This window comes from Bubalus kerabau, chromosome 2 (assembly GCF_029407905.1).
Source record: "Bubalus kerabau isolate K-KA32 ecotype Philippines breed swamp buffalo chromosome 2, PCC_UOA_SB_1v2, whole genome shotgun sequence".
Lineage (NCBI taxonomy): Eukaryota > Metazoa > Chordata > Mammalia > Artiodactyla > Bovidae > Bubalus > Bubalus kerabau.
In genome coordinates, this window is record NC_073625.1 from 95,474,322 (window position 1) to 95,498,977 (window position 24,656).

Below are 24,656 nucleotides of genomic sequence, written 5' to 3' on the forward strand. Positions count from 1 at the left end.
AGAAAGATCTAGATGAGGTAAAAGAATAACGTCTCAGAAGTCAACTCTGAATCCAATTAGTATTGAAATAAGTAATTACTTCAGTAATTGGTAAAGCAAATTGTACTTCTTTTTCTTTTTAATTTCTGTAAAAGCCAATAGTAAAAGACTGATGCTTTTACTTAAAGAGTTTCTGAGATTGTCAAGCTTAGTGTTTGAAAAATTCTGTAGGAAAATAAAATTCTCAAGGTCTTTTTCTCTACTAGTCAGGACCAAGAGTTAAAGTAAACTGTAGCTTTATTTCACTTGGCTGATCTTTAAGAAAATACCTCCTAATAAACGAAAAAAAAAAAAAAAAGGTCCAAAAGGATACCACTTCTGCCACAGAATACAGGATTCCATTGTTCTCTATTATTACCTCCATGTATTATTTTTTAACACAATATGAACTATCATGTTATAGAAGTAGTTGTAGAAGTAGTATATTAACACACAATTAATGTATTCACTTGCCTGGAGAATACCATGGACAGAGAAGCCTGGTGAGAGGCAGTCCATTGGGTCACAAAGAATCAGATATAACTAAGGACTGAGCACCCACAATTGAATGAATCCACAATTAAAGTATGCAATATGTATGTGCTGCTGTTGCTTACTGTTTTTGTTTTTTACTTCTAGTGAAAATTTCCAAGTAAAATGTTCTGGAGCATAAAAAAAAATCATAGTTCCATATTTTTTTTTAAGTATATAAACTAACATGATAAACTAAACCTTCTAACCTAGGTAAAGACTTTTCTTATCCCAAGGGCACTTTTTCAATTTACATTTTCTTAATAAAGAATATGGCTGGGAATGATCAATTAAATGGTTATTCAATGATCTAGATTCCCTACTGGCTCAGACAGTAAAGAATCTGCCTGCAATATGGGAGACCTGGGTTTAATCCCTGAATCAAGGAGATCCCCTAGAAAAGGGAAAGGTTACCCACTCCAGTATTCTTGCCTGGGAAATCCCATGGACAGAGGAGTCTGGTGGGCTACAGTCCATGAGGTTGTAAAGAGTCGGACACTACTGAGCAACTAACACTTTCACACTTTGAATGATCTAGCCTAAGCTTTATAATGAAATATTAAAATGCCAATGCCTGGATCCCTTATCTTTCTATAGCTAGAGTCACACTAGCAACAGGTCTCCTCTTTACTATTAAGACCATTTTCACTACAACCTTTAAAACAAGAACAAAAGGGAAATATTCAGTTAATTAGAGGACAAAGAGATTAAGAGAGTATCTATTACTGAAAATAAAGGAATGAGAACATATTAACTTCTCTCTATATTTTGTGGGAGCACAATGGATACTTTATATTTTATCAGTTAGTTTCAGAATAAAGTAAACAATTGATCTGATCATAACAATGTATGGTTTGTATGTTTAGAATGGCTTATCAATGAATATACACTATCTAATACATTTATGGTATGCTTTAGATAAAATGGATTAATTGTAAGTAGTAAATAGATTTGGAAACAGTATCATATCATTGAATTTCAATAAAATTATCCTAAAAAGAATGTTTTATGAATAGACTTGAGAAAACCTAGATATGTAATGATGTCTTATTTTCTGTCTTCACTAGAGAAATTTATGCCAGTTCAGAATGGCCAGAATACCTTTCTTTAGTTCCAGAATAAAATAAGAATTTACGGAGTGAATTACAACCTCTCTGATTTCAATGAGAACTTTCTTGTTTTGTCATTATTTGTCATAGAGACTGATGTTCTCTTTTCCTTCTTATCTTTTCTCCTTAGAAATAACAAGATACGACATTAACTTTTGTAGATCATATTTGATTTACCTCTTTCCAGATACCAAAAACTGGGGGGATTTATTTTGTAAATGGGTTAGAGCTGCATGAAAATCCTGTTCCTTCTGTTCATGTTGAGAGGGATGCCTAAAGCCACAAGGATATGGGGGTTATTAGATATGCTTTTCTAAGGAGGAAATAGTAAGACAAAAATGGCCTGCCTGAAGTTACAGTTTATAGATTGGAAAAAGGCACAGACAATTAAAAGATGGAGCTACTTAGGGCAAATTGCTTGCAATCAAGCTGCAGCTAAATGAGCTTCTTGATGAGGAAGCCAAATTTATGTTGTTTCAAACCACGGAGAAACATTAAAGAAGTTGAAAGGTGAGCAAAATGTTAGTACAATGGAATCCAGATAGGTTAATAAGAGAAGTTACTCAGGCAATTAAAACAATGCCTTCTGTAATGCACACACAGATACACACACATACACACACAGAATCATATGCAAAACACCTCAAAATAGAAGACTACATGATTACATATACTTTTAGCCTTCATTTACATTTTATGTACATGCCCCTTCTCATCACAAAAGCCCTGTGGCTTAAGAAGCTCAATCACAGAATATAATAATTTTCTCCCTCAATCTATAATTTACTATAGACATTTTATTCGAAAATGATGTACTGTTTAAACTCTAAACAACTGTGTTTTCACTTTGTTTCTCCCCTCACTAACTTATCCCTTGGCAGTTCTTTGAGTTGATTTTGAAAGAATGTATTTGATAATGAATTCAGAACTTACACAAAGCACAAAATCCATCTGAAAGCTTCAAGTGTGAAATATCACATTTCTGTCTTTGTTGCTAGATATTCAGGTCCACATGCATCAATTTCACTGAAAGCAGGATATTGTTCACATGTGTCTGTCTGAATGGAATGACTTTCAGGATTTTATAATTTTAAAAAGGCATCAAGCTAGGCTATCCTTCATCCCATTTCTGTTGCATTGGCATGTTAGGCATAGCAAGGTAGACAAAAGAAAGGTATAATACACATCCTTATTGGTAGTCAGCAAGTACAAGGAAATATAGAAAGAGATCATTTTCTGCTGACATTTTCCTTTATCTTGATTCCCTTATCCTTTCATGCATTAAGTTTTGCATGAACAAAACCTGAAAAAAATTAACAGCCCTTGTCTGAAACAGACAAAAGGTATGTTTCCTTCAAACGCTCTCCGTTAGGAAGTAAAAGCTCTCTAATATTCAAGAATTGAAAATGACAATAAAGGAATGCTCACATTTAGAGCAACAAATAAGAATGTGATTCTGCAGCTAAACTTTTTTTTTTTTTCCTAATAGCTGAAATGTAATATTTTCAGCATTTCCCTGGACTGATCTTCCATCCCCTGGAGAAGGAAATGACAACCCACTCCAGTACTATTGCCTAGGAAATCCAATGGACTGAGGAGCCTGGTGGGCTACAGTCCATGGGGTTGCAAAGAGTCAGCCATTACTGAGCAACTGAGCATGAATGCAAAGATGTTAAAAAGAAAATATAATACATTGAGAAAAAAATTGGCCCTGAAAATATGTTTTGATCTTTTTTTGTTTGTTCCCAGTGAATTATAAATTTTTAAAGACACATTTTATAGTACTTTTGAAAGGTCTCACAATTAACTTTGGCTAAAAAACCATTTGACAGTTGAAGTCATAACACCTGAAAGGATGAGATTTCCAGGTTCCCCCTAAATCAGCCTGATAAGGAGAGCTTAAAGGAAGTGGGAAGATCAGTATACAGGTTAAAGTTCATTGTTAACTTCCCCAGGAACAATTAATTGAGTGACCAAAAGTGGGCATAATCATGTTTTTTATATTAATGACATCCTTAGATGCAAGCCTAATGAATGAGGCAAGTCTGCTTTTAAAGAGTAGTGAGAAGTACCTGACCAAGTACCCCTCAAGTTTGAGGCAACTAAATAACCAACAGAAGCAAATCTTATTAAAAATGTAGAAATGAAATTCAAGTAATCTGGATTCTACTGTTTCATCATTATCTAGCTTGAAAACTCTGTAGATCAGTCATTCTTCTGAAAGTTGCTACCTCATCTACAAAATAAAATAATTGAACTAAGTAATTACTGAGATTCTTAGAAGTATGTGACTCTAAAAATACCTTCCATAATCCTAGGTTGTTTCAAGCTTTCTTAAAAATGTTTTGGCTAGGAAAAAAATAAAAAGTCACATGGAAAGTAAAAATCCTTGCTTCTTTTTGCAAAACTGGGGGCTATATCTTCTTTAGGGGCAGTTGGTGCAGTGGATGGTCTCTGGTCAGTCAATCAGACTGTCAGACTCTGTGTGATCCCATGGACTGCAGCATGCCAGGCTTCCCCGTCCATCATCAACTCCTGGAGCTTCCTCAGGCTCATGTCCATTGAGTCAATGATGCCATCCAACCATCTCATCCTCTGTCATCCCCTTCTCCTCCTGCCTTCAATCTTTCTCAGGATCAGGATCTTTTCCAATGAATCAGTTCTTTGCATCAGGTGGCCAAAGTATTAGAGTTTCAGCTTCAGCATCAGTCCTTCCAATGAATATTCAGGACTGATTTCCTTTAGGATGGACTGGTTTGATTCCCTTACAGTTCAAGGGACTCTCAAGAGTCCTCTCCAACACTATGGTTCAAAAGCATCAATTTTTTGGCCCTCAGTTTTCTTTATGGTCCAACTCTCATATCCATACATGACTACTGGAAAAACCATAGCTTTGACTAGATGGACCTTTGTTGGCAAAATAATGTCTCTGCTTTTTAATATGCTGTCTAGGTTGGTCATAGCTTTTCTTCCAAGGAGTAAGCGTCTTTTAATTTCATGGCTGCAGTCACTATCTGCAGTGATTTTTGGAGCCCCCAAAAATAAAATCTGTCATTATTTCCATTGTTTCCCCATCTATTTTCCATGAAGTGATGGGATCAGATGCCATTGATCTTCTTTTTTTGAATGTTGAGTTTTAAGCCAATTTTTTCACTCTCCTCTTTCACTTTCATCAAGAGGTTCTTTAATTCTTTTCTTTCTGCCATAGGGTAATGTTGTCTGCGTATGTGAGGTTGTTAATTTTTCTTCCGTCAATCTTGATTCCAATGAAATATATTGTATATATACAAGGTTGTATATTGTCACCCTGCTTATTTAACTTATATGCAGAATACATCATGCAAAATGCTGGACTGAATGAAGCATAAGCTGGAATGGTCTCTAGGGTACTGGTTTAAAGGCTGCAGACAGGGTACTCTCATAGCTGTTTAAGTTGCTTTTGTCTTCTATACCTAAAATTCTTAGACGTTATGGTAAATTACTTATTTTACCCAGGTTTGTATTACAGAATGTTCAAAACATATCTATCCTTCTTCCCTCACAGTGTTTCTATGAAGTGCTTTTTCAGAAAAATGGCCAGGTCTTTTAACTTCAGTCTCTCACAATACCTATAAAACTCTCATCATAACTTCACTGGCCTTATGTTTCACCACTGTCCTCCCTGGTTCCTGATGTCCAGTCATGAACACTTCTTTTCAGTTCTTTTAGTTGATCACATTTGTGTCTTCTACTCCAGATTCTGTTCTTTAATCTGCTTTGAATTATTTGCTATCCTTTCAATCCACCCCACCCAACTCTAATATACACATCCTTCTAGAATTGTAAATTCTTACTCATCCTTTAGAATTCAACTTTCAATCTCTTAGACCTTGAATGAGGCCTTCTTAATAAATCTCCTTTGTAACAAATAACCCAATTTTAATTATCTCACTGATTATTTATAACACTTACCTTCTTCTGTGTGACAGTTTTCCCCAAGTTCAATGGCTTCAAAATGAACATAGGAATATCTATTTCATCTGATGGTCTTTCCCAGGCTCACTCAACTAGGCAGAACAAACTGGCTTTATTCACTTATCTGAAAGTTGGTGCTGATGGTCTCTCATTCTCCAGTATGTTAACCTAGCTTTCTTACATCATTAAAGTCTTAGGATAGCATAAGAAAGCAAGAACAGAAACAATAAGGCCTCTCAAGACCTAGGATACAGAATTCATACAGCAAACTTCCATTTTATTCTCTTAGCAAAGTTGTAGCCAGCCCAGACTAAAGAGGTGGAGAGACAGACTTTACCTTTTGTTGGAAGAAGCAGAACTATAACAATGCACAGGGCATGACTGCAAGAAGGCATGACTAATTGGGGCTATTTTGTGACTCTGCATCACATTATATAAAATTACTCATTTAATTTCTGCTGTCCCCAGTAGAAAATCAGTATATATGGACAGGAACTATGCATTTTTTTAAAATTTCTGACATAGTGCCAGCATTTAATGTAATCTTTTGCATGTTCTAGGTATCCATAAACATTTGGTGAATGAGTTAATGAATGAATCGGTGAATTAATCAAGAAAGTAACTAATAAACCTCATAGACTTCTGCCTATCAAGATGAAGTTTCATCTATAGAACAAGAGACGTATATCTCTCAACCCCACAGAAAATTAGAAAGCCTACAAACAGGGCCTATCTGAATCTATTTAAATTTTACTGAGTACCAAGTTACTGCATTAATTTTCTTTTTTTAAAAAAATATTTGTTTATGTATTTATTTGGCTATGCTAGGTCTTAGTTGTGGCATGAGAACTCTTAGTTTCAGCACATGGGATCTAATTCCCTGACCAAGAATCATACCTCAGTCCCCTGCGTTGACAGCACAGTCTTAGCCACTGGACCACCAGGGGAGTGCATTAGTTTTCTATTGCTGCTGTAACACAGGAAATTTAAAATTAACAAATTAATGCAACATAAACTGATGAGCTCATAATACCATCAGATGTATGGAATAGTTTAACTGAAATCAGTGCTCAGGTTTTCACAAGGGTGTTGTCATTGTTCAGTTGCTCAGTCCTATCCGACTCTTTGTGACCGCATGGACTACTGCACGCCAGGCTTCCCTGACCTTCACTGTCTCCCAGAGTTTGCTCAAACTTATGTCCATTGAGTCACTCATGCCATCCAACCATCTCATCCTCTGTTGCCTGCTTCACCTCCTGCCCTTAATCTTTCCCAGCATCAGGGTCTTTTCCAATGTTTCACAAGATAGAAGTCAAAATATCTGGCTGGTCTCCTATCTCCAGGATCTGGTGAAGAATCAACTTTCAGGATCAGTGTTGGATAGAATCCAGTTCTTGCTATTGTAGGACTAAGATCCTTTTTTCTTTCTGACTGGTGATCAGGAGTCATCCTCAGCTCTTCAAGTTGTCCACATTCTTTATCATGCATCCTCCTCTATCATTAAGCCAGTAACGTCCATGGAGCTGTTCTCATTCTCAAATCTCTTACTTCCTCTTCTGTTCTCAGCCAAGGGAATGCTTTGCTTTTAATGCTTCATGCAATTATATTGGGACAACCTGGAAAGCCATGATAATCTTTTTAAAGTCAATTGATTATTAACCTTAATTACATTTGCAAATTCATTTTTGCCATGTAACATAATATATTTATTCACAGGTTGGCACCAAGAGAAAAGGTCAAAGGGCCAAAATTCTATCACAGATGCTAAATAGCAACAAACTAAGTTCTAGGAGTCAAGGAGATGATTTGGGTGATGAATTTAGGAAAAGGTGATTTCTGAGCTCCAAGTCAGTGTGCTCTCCTTCCCCTAACCCCCTGAGACCAAAGTACCATTTTATTTGTCAACTTAATTTAGTATCCTTATTGATCGCATGATCTCTAAAAATATTTATCACTCTGAATGAATTTAATAAAAATATTTATCACTTTGAATGAATTTAATCAAGGAAGTTGTCTCTGACAAGGATATTTGTATTCTATAACACAGATAACAAACTTTGATGTGAAAGATAAAAAAGCAGAAGCTGTCTTGATAAAATGTGGATAACAGAGTGCCACGGGCTGATCTATGTCTCTCAAAATGCATATGTTGATACCCTAAGCCTAGAACTTCAGAATGTCACGTATTTATAGAAAAGGGTTTTAAAGAGGTGATTCAGATAAAACGAGGCCATAAGCATGAGTCTGTATTCAATCTGACTGGTAACTTTACAAGAAGAGAAAATTGAACACAGAGAGATACCAGGCACATGTACATGCAGAGGAAAGACCATATGCTGCTACTGCTGCTAAGTCGCTTCAGTCATGTCTGACTGTGCGACCCCATAGACAGCAGGCCACCAGGCTCCCCTGTCCCTGGGATTCTCCAGGCAAGAACACTGGAGTGGGTTGCCATTTCCTTCTCCAATGCATGAAAGTGAAAAGTGAAAGTGAAGTTGCTCAGTCGTGTCCTACTCCTAGCGACCCCATGGACTGCAGTCTACCCGGCTCCTCCGTTCATGGGGTTTTCCAGGCAAGAGTACTGGAGTGGGTTGCCATTGCCTTCTGTGAAGTCCATATGAAAACACAATAAAAACCTTGTGTCTGCAAACCAAGAAGAAATCAAATCTGCTGATGCCTTGCCTTGGTTTTCCAGCCTTCAGAGCTATGAGAAAATAAATTTCTGTTTAAATCTGTGTTATTTTGTTATGGCAGTCCTAGCAAGCTAATGCATAGAAAAAAGAATATTAAAACGTCTTATGAATGGTCAGTGCTAAAAATATATCAGAAATTTTTATCCACCCTTAGATGGCACCCCGCTCCAGTACTCTTGCCTGGAAAACCCCATGGACAGAGGACCCTGGTGGGCTGCAGTCCATGGGGTGGCTAAGAGTCGGACACGACTGAGTGGCTTCACTTTGACTTTTCACTTTCATGCATTGGAGAAGGAAATGGCAACCCACTCCAGTGTTCTTGCCTAGAGAATCCTAGGGACGGGGAGGCTGGTGGGCTGCCATCTATGGGGTCGCACAGAGTTGGACATGTTGAGGTGACTTAGCAACAGCAGATGTTTTAAGAAAGAATTTAGAGATTAGAAAGAAAACTCAAGTTGGTTAGTCATTATTTAATCATTATTTTAAATTTCCCAGTGTCAGAACAAGGAAAGGTAGATGATTAGAGATAGTCATGGTATGTAATAATTATAATGGCTTCGGAAAGTGAAAGACAAATATTGTTTGCTTATTCATATAACATTCTTCAGAATGCTAAAGCATTAGACTTTTATTGACAAAACTACAGAGAAATGCTATTATTGTTAACTGTGATTCACTACACATGATATTGGTTGTCTATGGGGTTTTGCTGATAGCACAGAAGGTAAAGAATTCACCTGCTATGCAGGAGACATAGGAGATGTGAGTTTGATCCCTGGGACAGGAAGATTCCCTGGAGAAGGAAATGGCAACCCACTGCTGTATTCTTGCCTGAAAAATCCCACGGACAGAGGAGCCTAGCAGGCTACAATCCCAGGGGTCACAAAGAGTCAGACATGGCTGTGTGACTGACACACACACTTGCTTTATAGTAACAATTTAATTGGAAGTGCATTTGTAGTTAGAATTCATTCATTTACTCATTCATTCATCCATTCAAGTAATATGTATTAAGTACCTGCTAGGTGCCAGAAACATGTTTAGGAAATGTTAAGTAATGCAGATTAAGGCCTTGTTGTAGTCATGTTTAGGAAAGTGGAAATCAGCAAACAATACATACCCTAACAGTGTTAGCAATGATGTAGATAAAACAACAGAGAGAGTAAGTGAAGAGCTATTTTATATATGGTGATCAAGGAAGGACTCTACGGTGATCATACCTAAGCACAGACTTAAATAAACTAGGAAAGCAAGTCATTCAATATTTGGAGGAAAAATATTTAGACACAGAGACCAGCAAGTAATAGGGCCTTAAACCAGAAAGATTCTAGATTTGTGTACAAGAAATAGCAAAAGACAGTGGTTCCTTGAAGAGCTGAGAAGGAAAGTAGTAGATGAAATTAGATAAATAATTTCAAGGACTACTTCATATAGGACCATGTAGGCTATAGTAAGAACTTTGGATGTTTTTATTTTCACAGAAGGCCACAGAAAGGTCATGACCAGGGGAGTTACAGGAACTTACCTGGGTTTTTTAAGGGCCTCTCTTGATACTCAGTTAAGTTCAGTCGCTCAGTTGTGTCTGACTCTTTGCAACCCCATGAATCACAGCACTCCAGGCCTCCCTGTCCATCACCAACTCCCGGAGTTCACTTAAACTCATGTCCATTGAGTCGGTGATGCCATCCAGCCATCTCATCCTCTGTTGTCCCCTTCTCCTACTGCCCCCAATCCCTCCCAGCATCAGGGTCTTTTCCAATGAGTCAACACTCCACATGAGGTGGCCAAGGTATTGGAGTTTCAGCTTCAGCATCAGTCCTTCCAATGAACACCCAGGACTGATCTCCTTTAGGATGGACTGGTTGGATCTCCTTGCAGTCCAAGTGACTCTCAAGAGTCTTCTTCAACACCACAGTTCAAAAGCATCAATTCTTCAGTGCTCAGCTTTCTTCATAGTCCAACTCTCACATCCATACATGACCACTGGAAAAACCATAGCCTTGACTAGATGGACCTTTGCTGACAAAGTAATATCTCTGCTTTTCAATATGCTATCTTGATACTAGTAGAGAATATATTGAAAATAAAACATAGGGTTTATAATAAGGTAGGGGACTTGGGATATATTTTAAGTTAGAGCTATACTAAAAGAAATCAACTAGCCTCATTGGTATGAGAAAAGGTAGAGATCTCTTCAAGAAAATTAGAGATACCAAGGGAACACTTCATGCAAAGATGGGCTCGATAAAGGACAGAAATGGTATGGACCTAACAGAAGCAGAAGATATTAAGAAGAGATGGCAAGAATACACAGAAGAACTGTACAAAAAAGATCTTCACGACCCAGATAATCACGATGGTGTGATCACTGATCTAGAGCCAGATATCCTGGAATGTGAAGTCAAGTGGGCCTTAGAAAGCATCACTACAAACAAAGCTAGTGGAGGTGATGGAATTCCAGTTGAGCTATTTCAAATCCTGAAAGATGATGCTGTGAAAGTGCTGCTCTCAATATGCCAGCAAATTTGGAAAACTCAGCAGTGGCCACAGGACTGGAAAAGGTCAGTTTTCATTCCAATCCCAAAGAAAGGCAATGCCAAAGAATGCTCAAACTACCGCACAATTGCATTCATCTCACATGCTAGTAAAGTAATGCTCAAAATTCTCCAAGCCAGGCTTCAGCAATATGTGAACTGTGAACTTCCTGATGTTCAAGCTGGTTTTAGAAAAGGCAGAGAAACCAGAGATCAAATTGCCAGCATCTGCTGGATCATCGAAAAAGCAAGAGAGTTCCAGAAAAACATCTATTTCTGCTTTATTGACTAAGCCAAAGCCTTTGACTGTGTGAATCACAATAAACTGTGGAAAATTCTGAAAGAGATGGGAATACCAGACCACCTGATCTGCCTCTTGAGAAATGTGTATGCAGGTCAGGAAGCAACAGTTAGAACTGGACATGGAAAAACAGACTGGTTCCAAATCGAAAAAGGAGTACGTCAAGTCTGTATATTGTCACCCTGCTTATTTAACTTATATGCAGAGTACATCATGAGAAACGCTGGACTGGAAGAAACACAAACTGGAATCAAGATTGCTGGGAGAAATATCAGTAACCTCAGATATGCATATGACACCACCCTTAAGGCAGAAAGTGAAGAGGAACTAAAAAGCCTCTTGATGAAAGTGAAAGAGGAACGTGAAAAAGTTGGCTTAAAGAGACCATGGCATCCAGTCCCATCCCTTTATGGGAAATCGATGGGGAAACAGTGGAAACATTGGCTGACTTTATTTTTGGGGGCTCCAAAATCACTGCAGATGGTGACTGCAGCCATGAAATTAAAAGACACTTACTCCTTGGAAGGAAAGTTATGACCAACCTAGATAGCATACTCAAAAGCAGAGACATTCCTTTGCCAACAAAGGTTCGTCTAGTCAAGGCTATGGTTTTTCCTGTGGTCATGTATGGATGTGCGAGTTGGACTGTAAAGAAGGCTGAGTGCCAAAGAATTGATGCTTTTGAACTGTGGTGTTGGAGAAGACTCTTGAGAGTCCCTTGGACTACAAGGAGATCCAACCAGTCCATTCTAAAGGAGATCAGCCCTGGAATTTCTTTGGAAGGAATGATGCTAAAGCTGAAACTCCAGTACTTTGGCCACCTCATATGAAGAGTTGACTCATTAGAAAAGACTCTGATGCTGGGAGGGATTGGGGGCAAGAGGAGAAGGGGAGGACAGAGGATGAGATGGCTGAATGCATCTCTGACTCGATGGATGTGAGTCTGAGTGAACTCCGGGAGTTGGTGATGGGCAGGGAGGCCTGGCGTGCTGGGATTCATTGGGTCGCAAAGAGTTGGACGCGACTGAGTGACTGAACTGAACTGAAAGTCAAAGTTGATATTAATATATTTGCACTGAGAAAGTAGGTGCTATGATGCCATTGCATGTAATGAGGATCAGAAAAGGAAGATTAATTCAGAGAAAAAAATTAAGAGTTTGGTGTTTGTCATATTAAAGTTTGAGAAGCCTGTGAAACACTTAACTTTTGATGAATCAGTGATTAGAATTAGAATCTGGAGTCCAGGAAAGTGGTGTGGAGCTGAAGATAAAAAATTGGTAAGTTGTTAATATAGATAAGGTACTCCTGGCCATGAGAGCTAATGCAATCACTTGTGAGGTGAGTAAAGGCGAATTGATGAAGTTTAAGGATGAAATTTCTACTTGAATTTGGAGGATGGAAAGAAGAGGAAGAGCCAGAAAAGACAAAGAAGGAGATATTAAGGATATACAGCACTAGGAGAATGTGGAATCTTGGCAACTAAGAAGGAAAAAAAAAATTGTTTCAAGAAAGAAAAAGTGGCCAATAAACTGGTCAAAGGCTATTTAGAGACTGAGTAAACTAAAGACTAAAACTTTCCATAGAGAGCATATGATATACTTTCAAATACTTTCAGATAACAGACTTATTTTACTACATGGGAAATAATAGATCAGTGTGTTTTTTCTAACTGTGCAGTAGTTTTCTCAGATACTTAAGCAATATACAATAAATTGAAGAATAGATAGGCACTCAAGGTTGCCCAGAAAGGGCAAAGGAAACTTGTCCTGCAAATGCCAATAAAAGTTATTTTATGACAAATGTTCTGTGTTTTCAACAAGTCAATGGGTCTTTTCATCCCACAATTTTATTCTGTGACTGGATTATCTAAGAAAACTACTTTTTCATTTTCAAGTCACAAAAAAAATTTTTTTGTCATATCAAGTAATTAGAATGTGCTTTAAAGAATGGGCTTCCCAGGTGGTACAATGGTAAAGAATCTGCCTGCCAATGCAAGAGGTGCCAGAGACTCAGGTTCAATTCCTGGGTCCAGAAGATCCCCTGGAGTAGGAAGTGGCAATCCACCCCAGTATCCTTGCCTGGAATATTCCTTGGAGAGAGAGCCTTCTGGGCTGTAGTCCATGGAGCCAAAGAGTCAGACACAAATGAGTGACTGAGTGCACACACACACCTTAAAGAATGCTTTTAGCTTGTTTTCTATAGACTTAATAAATTTGGAATGTTAGGAAGAAATTACAGCTATGATCTCTCACCTTTTTGTTCTTCTTTCTGATTTACACCAACACTTAGAATAATCAGTGACTCATGATAAATTTTCAAAGTCTGTGATTTATACTTGCATAGAATGATTTTTTTTTCTTTTAATTGCTTGCTGTTTCATTAGTATTGCTGTTTCATTAGTATTACTGTTAACTGCCATCTGTACTGTAATGAGGAAATAGAAAAGAACATATTCAACAAGTACCCAAGAGTATAAATGGGAAATGTTTCATTAACTTGCCAAATCTATATAAAACTGACAAATTTTTCAGAAGAAAAGTATTTGGAACATTTGCCTAAATCATGGGATGTTATGTAAGATTTGACCAATCTGTTAGATAATTCTATGTGTCAATATTTTCTCTAGGTGCTCTGATGTTCCTACCCAATCTTCAACATTGTAGAGTCATTTGGGATTCTTGAAAGGGCTAAAGCAAAAGAGCAGAGTGAAAAAGTTGACTTAAAGCTCAACATTCAGAAAACTAAGATCATGGCATCAGGTCCCATCACTTCATGGCAAATAGATGGGGAAACAGTGGAAATAGTGGCTGACTTTATTTTGGAGGGCTCCAAAATCATTGCAGATGGTGATTGCGGCCATGAAATTAAAAGATACTTACTCCTTGGAAGGAAAATTATGACCAACCTAGACAGCATATTAAAAAGCAGAGATATTACTTTGTCAACAAAGTCCATCTAGTCAAGGCTATGGTTTTTCCAGTAGTCATGTATGGATGTGAGAGTTGGGCTATAAAGAAAGCTGAGCACTGAAGAATTGATGCTTTTGAGCTGTGGTGTTGGAGAAGACTCTTGAGAGTCCCTTGGCCTGTAAGGAGATCCAACCAGTCCATCCTAATGGAGAACAGTCCTGGGTGTTCATTGGAAAGACTGATGTTGAAGCTGAAACTCCAACATTTTGGCCACCTGATGCGAAGAGCTGACTCATTTGAAAAGACCCTGATGTTGAGAAAGATTCAAGGCAGGAGGAGAAGGGGACAACAGAGGATGAGATGGTTAGATGGCATCACCGACTCAATGGACATGAGTTTGGGTAAACTCCAGGAGTTGGTGATGGACAGGGAGGTCTGGCATGTTGTGGTTCATGGGGTTGCAAAGAGTTGGACATGACTGAGCAACTGAAGTGATACTGATACTGAAAAGGCTAATTGATATATATATCAGAACAAACATTTACTTGATAGAGAGTATGCCATTTATGTGAACGATTTACAGTTAACCAGCATTTTTTTAATTCACTGTATTTCATGTTTTTGTTGTGGTGGTATAATTCCTCAAGTAAATAATTTATGCACCATTTTGGAACAAAATATATTGTCACCTTCCATTTATTTAAGCCATTCTTGCACTGTGTTTTCTTCAAGATGAAAAGCATAGAATATTTACCTAAGCCAGGTTGGGTGACCTTGAGGCTGACCATGGAATTTTTGTGTTCATTATTTTAAAAAGGAGTGTTCACAGCTTTCATCAGTGATCTTATAAACTAAAAGACCATGGTCATTTTGTCCATGAAAGAAATAAAATGATGTAATGTGATGTTATCAAATCCGTAAAATGTATTCAATAACTGTTCATTAACAGTAGACTTGCACATATACTGTTTACTCCCAATATATTTTATTCAGATTATAATTGAATAGGCACCTCATTCAAATAGAAAAATAGTGTATTCTTTTTTTTTCAGGAAAGCAGAGATAAGAATTGATTGATAAAAGTAATTTTAATATTTAAAAACACTTTCTCATTTGATTTTATTCATTATATACTGAGTCTACTCTATAAGAAAACAAATGTATAATTTTCTTCTTTAAAGGATGTTGCATAATTCCCAAGAAAGCTGTCATAGATTGAAAATGAGAGCGAAGAGCAAGAACATATAAGAATAATATATATATATATATATTATTCTTTTCCATTATGGTTTATTAAAGATATGACTATATTTTCATGTAATATAATAGGACTTTTTTATTCATTCACTTATTCATTAAACAATAGTTTGCTTCTGCTATTCCCAAAATCCCAATCCAACCCTCCCCCCACCACCATAGGCAGTCACAAATCTGTTCTCCATATCTGTGAGTCTTTCTGATTCATGGATAAGTTCATTTGTGTCATATCTTAGATTCCACATATAAGTGATATCACATAGTATTTGTCTTTCTCTTTCTGATTTATTCACTTAGTATAATCCCTAGGCCCATCCACACAGCTGCAAATGGCATTATTTCATTCTTTTTGTGGCTGAATAATATTCCATTTTACATATATACCCCCATCTTCTTTAAACAGTCATCTGCTGTTGGACATTTACATTGTTTCTATGTCTTGGCTATTGTAAATGGTGCTACTATAACATACGGGTACATGCATCTTTTCAAATTATAGTATCATTTGGACATATGCCCAGGATTGGGATTGTTAGATCATATGGCATCTCTATTTTTAGTTTGTTGAGGAAATTTCTTATGTTCTCCTTTCATAACTTCACCAATTTCCATTCTCACCAAAGGTGTAGGAGGGCTCCCTTTTCTCTACACCCTCTTTAGCATTTACTATTTGTAGACTTTTTGATGATGGTCATTCTGACTGGTGCAAGGTGATACCTTGTTGTAGTTCTGATTTGCATTTCTCTAATAATTAACAATGCTGTTTTCATGTGCTTAGTGGCCATCTGTATGCCTTCTTTGAAGGAATACCTATTTAGGTCTTTTGACCATTTTTTGATTGGATTGTTTGTTGTTGTTTTTTTTGTTGTTATTGTTGTTATTGTATTGTTTGCATTTTTTTTTTTTTTTTGAAAATTAAACCCTTGTCAGTCTCATCATCTGCAAATATTTTCTCTTAGCCCATAGGTTGTCTTTTCATTTTGTTCATGGTTTCCTTTGCTGTGCCAAAGCTTATAAGTTTGATTAGGTCCCATTTGTTTAGCTTTGCTTCTGTTTCTATTGCCTCCATATGACTTATGTCAGTGACTGTTTTGCCTATATTCTCTTCTAGGAGTTATATGGTGTCATGTCTTATATTTAAGACTTTAACCATTTTGAGTTTATCTTTGTATATGGTGTATTCTAACTTCATTGATTTACATGCAGCTGTCCAATTTTCCCAATACCATTTGCTGAAGAGACTGTCTTTCTCCATTGTATATTTTTGTCTCTTTTGTCAAAGATTAACTGACTGTAAGTGCGTGGGTTTATTTCTGGCCTCTATTCTGTTCTCTTGATCCTTATGTCTGTTTTGTTGCTAATACCATACTGTTTTTATTATTGTAGCTTTGTAGTGTTGTCTGACAGCAGGGAGGGTTATGTGCCCTGCTTTGTTCTTTTTCCTCAGAATTGTTTTAGGTCTTTTAGGTTCCATATAAATTTTAGCATCATTTGTTCTAGTTCAGTAAAAAATATCATGGGTAATTTGACATAGCTTGTGCTAAATCTATAGATTGCTTTATGTAGTATGGCCATTTTAATAGTATTATTTCTTCTAACCCAAGAACATGGGATACTTTTCTATTCCTTTAAATCATCTTCAATTTCCTTTATTAATATTTTATAGCTTTCAGCATATAAATATTTCATTTCTTTGGTCAGATTTATTTCCAAGTATAATAAGTTATGTTTTTAAAAGAAAGATAAGAAGTTGGAAAATTTTTAAAAAGGGGGATGGTTAAGATAGCTTATTGCTGAAAAATACTTTAAGCACAATATAAAAAGAATAACAAATGCCAGCACATTTTAAATTTTGTGGTCGCTTTTAAAACTTGAAGGTGGAAGTTGAATGTTTATATGCATTATGTTCTTACTATTTATTTTACTGTGCATAGCTCTGAAAGGGCAAGGGTAAAGTCACCTCTTTGGAGTTATCCTCCAATGCATTCATTGTTTTCCTAAGTGCAATTTTATAAGTTAATTTCACTTACTCCAAATTGAAATTTGAGAGAAAAGGAAGAGGACTTTTAAACCCATTAATTATATTGTATAAGTTATTTTAGACATGAATGATGTTTTATAGTCTATAGTAATTAAAGTTACCAGTAAATGTATTTTGCTTCAACTAAAAGATGTGAATTTACTTCAAGCTCTTCTCCCAACTCCATTGAACTTAGGTATTTAAAAATTACATAATTTTTATAGCCATTATGTTAAAAGTAGGCCAAGGACTTATTTTATGACATCATGGAGTAGATGTCACAACTCATCACTTTTTGTAAATGTTTCTCTTTAGTCCAAAGACTCCCTTTGCATTTGATTTGTTTTTAAGTTGCTTAAAATAGATATTTATGAATTAGGAAGTAAAACTTAACTCTATTTCACATCTAATTCAGGACATATTCTAACTTTCAAAATCTATAATCAGCTGAATATGCAATCTGGTAATTTTTTTTTATAATTTTTATTTAATCAAACAGAAAGAAAAGGAGACTTCTTAACTATCAACAAATAAGATTATATTTTAATGTAATATTATAAAAGTGTAAGGCATAAAGATGTAATACAAAACTATTTCATCAGTCCTAAAATGGAGCTAGAAATATATAGATGCTCCATTTTATTCATTTATTTAAAAAAGTTAAATCCAAGTAAATTTAATACCTATCACTGCATCATGTATATTTCAAATTTTAGAGTATATTTCCTAAAATGACCAACTGTCTGTTAGGCATGTTTAGTTTGGGCCACAAAGTGTGGCTGGCTTATTGGAGGCTGCCAGTAGGTGGCAGTGTAACTTATAAAGACATTAAGAGAAAGAAAGCACTGAGAAGGAAAACATTTGTGAAAGAGATACAACTTATTCTTGGTCAGAAAACCAAGGTAAATTGCAATTTTTCGCTTGAATTTCTCCCTAGGAAAATATTCTTTTATATTCTAGAATTGTTTTCTACTTGGAACAGACTAAAATTTGTGATTAGATGGAGATAACATTTTGAAAATTGTAAAAATTTGCCAACTCAGAAAATTTTAATGAATACTTTCAATTAAATAAAATAAGTTGGTCTTATTTACTTTTCTAATTGAATCTTTAAGTCCAACTGTTTTTATAGAACCCACTAGTGGCTAGCACTGCATCCTTCTTTAAATTATATTGATAGTAAATTCTAACCTACATAAAGTAAGCAAACTACTGTATCAGGAGCAGAACACAGAAACCTAGACACAAAGTATCAGAGAAACCAAAATTTATGTTGCATGTTCAAACAAACAAATTATAACAAGGACAAATGTTCATGAATTGATATTTTTCCTCCCCCAATCCTCAACACACAGACAGACACAGGCAGACACAAACACAGACACACACAGATACACACAAACAAACTTTTGCTTTTCACTATCAAATCCAGTTTTCTTAACTCTAAGCAAATTAGAAGAAACCCAACAGAAATGTAAAGAAATTACTGAAGATATGTCTATTAGGAGCAATGTAGTGATGACTAGCAGAGAAGAAATTAAAAGACATGTAGGAAATACATACACATACACCATAAATACATACTCAGATTGATAATTTTCTTGTTAATCTGGGGTGATTTAGTATAGCATAAGATACTATTGCATTCCTCAGTAGTTTATCTTAATGCTACCATATTAAAACTATATTGAGGCATACCTAATGTCTTTAATAATGATAGGAAATATACATAGCATATATATATGTATGTGTGTATTTATGCAATGTAACAGCTTAGAAAAAATATAGATACTCATCATGACTTTGAAAAAAGTTTTAATTTAAAATGACTGAAAGGACATGGTTGAGGGAGGAGCTAAGATGGTGGAGGAATAGGACGGGGAGACCACTTTTTCCTCCACAAATTCATCAAAAGAACATTTAAATGCCGAGTAAATTCCACAAAACTTCTGAAAGCCGGCAGAGGACATCAGGCACCCAGAAAAGCAACCCATTGTCTTCGAAAGGAGATTTTTAATTTTTGCTTTTTGGTATTTGTTATCAATTTTGTACCTTTAAGAACCCAATCTTCAGTACCCATTTTTCACTAGGGAGTGAGATTACTGGCTTGACTGCTCTCTCCCTCTTTGGACTATCCTTTTTCTCCACCAGGTCACCTGTGTCTCCTCCTTAACCCCTCTCTGCTCTACCCAACTCTGTGAATTTATGTGTGTTCCAGATGGTGGAGAACACTTAGGGAACTGATTACTGGCTGGATCTATCTCTCTCCTTTTCATTCCCCCCTTTTATCCTCCTGGTCACCTCTGTCTCCTTCCTCCCTCATCTCTTCTCTGTATAACTCCGTGAACATCTCTGAGTGGTCCAGTTGTGGAGTGCACATAAGGAAGTGATTACTGGCTAGCCTGCTCTCTCCTCTATTGATTGCGCCTCTTCCCATTCAGGTCACCTCTAAATCCCTCCTCCCTCTTCTCTTCTCCATGTAACTCTGTGAACCTCTTTGGGTGGCCCTCACTGTGGAGAAACTTATCATCTTTAACCTAGGTGTTTTATCAATGGTGCTGTATAGATGGAGAAGTTTTGAGACTACTGTTAAAATAAGACTGAAAACCGGAAGCAGGAGGCTTAAGTCCAAACTCTGACTCCAGGGAACTCCTGACTCCAGGGGATATTAATTGACAGGAGCTCATCAAATGCCTCCATACCTACACTGAAACCAAGCACCACACAAGTGCCAACAAGTTCCAGAGCAAGACATACCATGCAAATTCTCCAGCAACACAGGAACACAGCCCTGAGCTCCAATATACAGGCTGCCCAGGGTTACTACAAAACCATAGACATCTCATAACTCATTACTGGACACTTCATTGCACTCCAGAGAGAAGAAATCCAGCTCCAACCACCAGAACACCGACACAAGCTTCCCTAACCAAGAAACCTTGACAAGCCACCTGTACAAACCCACCCACAGTGAGGAAACTCCACAATAAAGAGAACGCCACAAACTGCCAGAATACAGAAAGGACACCCCAAACTCAGCAATATAAACAAGATGAAGAGACAGAGGAATACGCAGCAGGTAAAGGAACAGGATAAATGCCCACCAAACCAAACTAAAGAGGAAGAGATAGGGAATCTACCTGATAAAGAATTCCGAATAATGATAGTAAAAATGATCCAAAATCTTGAAAACAAAATGGAATCACAGATAAATAGCCTGGAGACAAGGATTGAGAAGATGCAAGAAAGGTTTAACAAGGACCTAGAAGAAATAAAAAAGAGTCAATATATAATGAATAATGCAATAAATGAGATCAAAAACACACTGGAGGCAACAAATAGTAGAATAACAGAGGCAGAAGATAGGATTAGTGAATTGGAAGATAGAATGGTAGAAATAAATGAATCAGAGAGGATAAAAGAAAAACGAATTAAAAGAAATGAGGACAATCTCAGAGACCTCCAGAACAATATTAAACGCTACAACATTCGAATCATAGGCGTCCCAGAAGAAGAAGACAAAAAGAAAGACCATGAGAAAGTACTTGAGTAGAAAATAGTTGAAAACTTCCCTAAAATGGGGAAGGAAATGATCACCCAAGTCCAAGAAACCCAGAGAGCCCTAAACAGGATAAACTCAAGGTGAAACACCCCAAGACATATATTAATCAAATTAACAAAGATCAAACACAAAGAACAAATATTAAAAGCAGCAAGGGAAAAACAGCAAATAACACACAAGGGAATTCCCATAAGGATAACAGCTTATCTTTCAATAGGAACACTTCAAGACAGGAGGGAATGGCAAGACATACTTAAAATGATGAAAGAAAATAACCTACAGCTCAGATTACTGTACCCAGCAAGGATCTCATTCAAATATGAAGGAGAGATCAAAAGCTTTACAGACAAGCAAAAGCGGAGAGAATTCAGCACCACCAAACCAGCTCTCCAACAAATACTAAAGGATATTCTCTAGACAGGAAATACAAAAAGGGTGTATAAACTTGAACCCAAAACAATAAAGTAAACGGGAACTGGATCATACTTATCAATAATTACCTTAAACGTAAATGGGTTGAATGCCCCAACCAAAAGACAAAGACTGGCTGAATGGATACAAAAACAAGACCCCTATATATGTTGTCTACAAGAGACCCACCTCAAAACAGGGGATACATACAGAATGAAAGTGAAGGGCTGGAAAAAGATTTTCCATGCAAATAGAGACAAAAAGAAAGCAGGAGTAGCAATACTCATATCAGATAAAATTTACTTTAAAAAAAGTCTGTGAAAAGAAACAAAGAAGGTCACTACATAATGATCAAAGGATCAATCCAAGAAGAAGATATAATAATTATAAACATATATGCACCCAGCATAGGAGCACTGCAATATGTAAGGCAAATGCCAACAAGTATGAAAGGGGAAATTAACAATAACACAATAATAGTGGGAGACTTTAATACCCCACTCACACCTATGGATAGATCAACTAAACAGAAAATTAACAAGGAAACACAAACTTTAAATTATACAGTAGACCAGTTAGACCTAATTGATATCTATAGGACATTTCACCCCAAAACAATGAATTTCACCTTTTTCTCAAGCACACATGGAACCTTCTCCAGGATAGATCACATCCTGGGCCATAAATCTAGCCTTGGTAAATTCAAAAAAATTGAAATCATTCTAAGCATCTTTTCTGACCACAATGTAGTAAGATTAGATCTCAATTACAGGAGAAAAACTATTAAAAATTTCAACATATGGAGGCTGAACAAGATGCTGCTGAATAACCAACAAATCATAGAAGAAATCAAAAAAGAAATCAAAATTTGCATAGAAACAAATGAAAATGAAAACACAACAACCCAAAACCTGTGGGAGACTGTAAAAGCAGTCCTAAGGGGAAAGTTCATAGCAATACAGGCATACCTCAAGAAACAAGTAAAAAGTCAAATAAATAACCTAACTCTACACCTAAAGCAACTAGAAAAGGAAGAAATGAAGGACCTGAGGGTTAGTAGAAGGAAAGAAATCTTAAAAATTAGGGCAGAAATAAATGCAAAAGAAACAAAAGAGACCATAGCAAAAATCAACAAAGCCAAAAGCTGGTTCTATGAAAGGATAAACAAAATTGACAAACCATTAGCCAGACTCATCAAGAAACAAAGGGAGAAAAATCAAATCAACAAAATCAGAAATGAAAAATGAAAAGATCACAACAGACAACACAGAAATACAAAGGCTCATAAGAGACTACTATCAGCAATTATATGCCAATAAAATGGACAACTTGGAAGAAATGCACAAATTCTTAGAAAAGCACAACTGTCCAAAACTGAACCAGGAAGAAATAGAAAATGTTAACAGACCCATCACAAGCACAGAAATTGAAACTGTAATCAGAAATCTTCCAGCAAACAAAAGCCTAGGTCCAGATGGCTTCACAGCTGAATTCTACCAAAAAATATAGAGAAGAGCAAACACCTATCCTACTCAAACTCTTCCAGAAAATTTCAGAGGAAGGTAAACTTCCAAATTCATTCTATGAGGCCACCATCACCCTAATACCAAAACCTGACAAAGATCCCACAAAAAAAGAAAACCACAAGCCAATATCACTGATGAACATAGATGCAAAAGTCCTTGACAAAATTCTAGCAATCAGAATCCAACAACACATTTAAAAGATCATACACCATGACCAAGTGAGCTTTATCCCAGGGATGCAAGGATTCTTCAATATCCACAAATCAATCAATGTAATACACCATATTAATAAATTGAGAAATAAAAACCATATGATTATCTCAATAGATGCAGAGAAAGCCTTTGAAAAAAATTCAACATCCATTCATGATAAAAAAAAAAAAAAAAAAAAAAAAAAAAACTCTCCAGAAAGCAGAATAGAAGGAACATACCTCAACATAATAAAAGCTACATATGACAAACCCACAGCAAACATTATCCTCAATGGTGAAAAATTGAAAGCATTTCCCCTAAAGTTAGGAACAAGACAAGGGTGCCCACTTTCACCATTACTATTCAACATAGTTTTGGAAGTTTTGGCCATAGCAATCAGAGCAGAAAAAGAAATAAAAGGAATCCAAATTTGAAAAGAAGAAGTAAAACTCTCACTGCAGATGACATGATCCTCTACACAGAAAACCCTAAAGACTCCAACAGAAAATTACTAGAACTAATCAATGACTATAGTAAAGTTGCAAGATATAAAATCAATACACAGAAATCCCTTGCATTCCTATACACTAATAATGAGAAAATAGAAAGAGAAATTAAGGAAACAATTCCATTAGCCATTGCAATGAAAAGAATAAAATACTTAGGAATATATCTACCTAAAGAAACTAAAGACCTATATATAGAAAACTATAAAACACTGGTGAAAGAAATAAAAGAGGACACTAATCAGATCAGATCAGTCGCTCAGTCATGTCCAATTCTTTGCGACCCCATGAATTGCAGCATGCCAGGCCTCCCTGTCCATCACCAACTCCCGGAGTTCACTGAGACTCAAGTCCATCGAGTCAGTGATGCCATTCAGCCATCTCATCCTCTGTCGTCCCCTTCTCCTCCTGCCCCCAATCCCAACCAGCATCAGAGTCTTTTCCAATGAGTCAACTCTTTGCATAAGGTGGCCAAAGTACTGGAGTTTCAGATTTAGCATCATTCCTTCCAAGGTGGAGAAATATACCATGTTCATGGATTGGAAGAATCAATATAGTGAAAATGAGTATACTACCCAAAGCAATTTATAGATTCAATGCAATCCATATCAAGCTACCAACGGTATTTTTCACAGAGTTAGAACAAATAATTTCACACCTTGTATGGAAATACAAAAAACCTCGAATAGCCAAAGCAATCTTGAGAAAGAAGAATGGAACTGGAGGAATCAACCTGCCTGACTTCAGGCTCTACTACAAAGCCACAGTTATCAAGACAGTATGGTACTGGCACAAAGACAGAAATATAGATCAATGGAACAAAATAGAAAGCCCAGAGATAAATCCACGCACCTATGGACACCGTATCTTTGACAAAGGAGGCAAGAATATACAATGGATTAAAGACAATCTCTTTAACAAGTGGTGCTGGGAAAACTGGTCAACCACTTGTAAAAGATGAAACTAGAACACTTTCTAACACCATACACATAAATAAGCTCAAAATGGATTAAAGATCTAAACGTAAGACCAGAAACTATAAAACTCCTAGAGGAGAACATAAGCAAAATAAGCACAACACTCTCTGACATACATCACAGCAGGATCCGCTATGACCCACCTCCCAGAATATT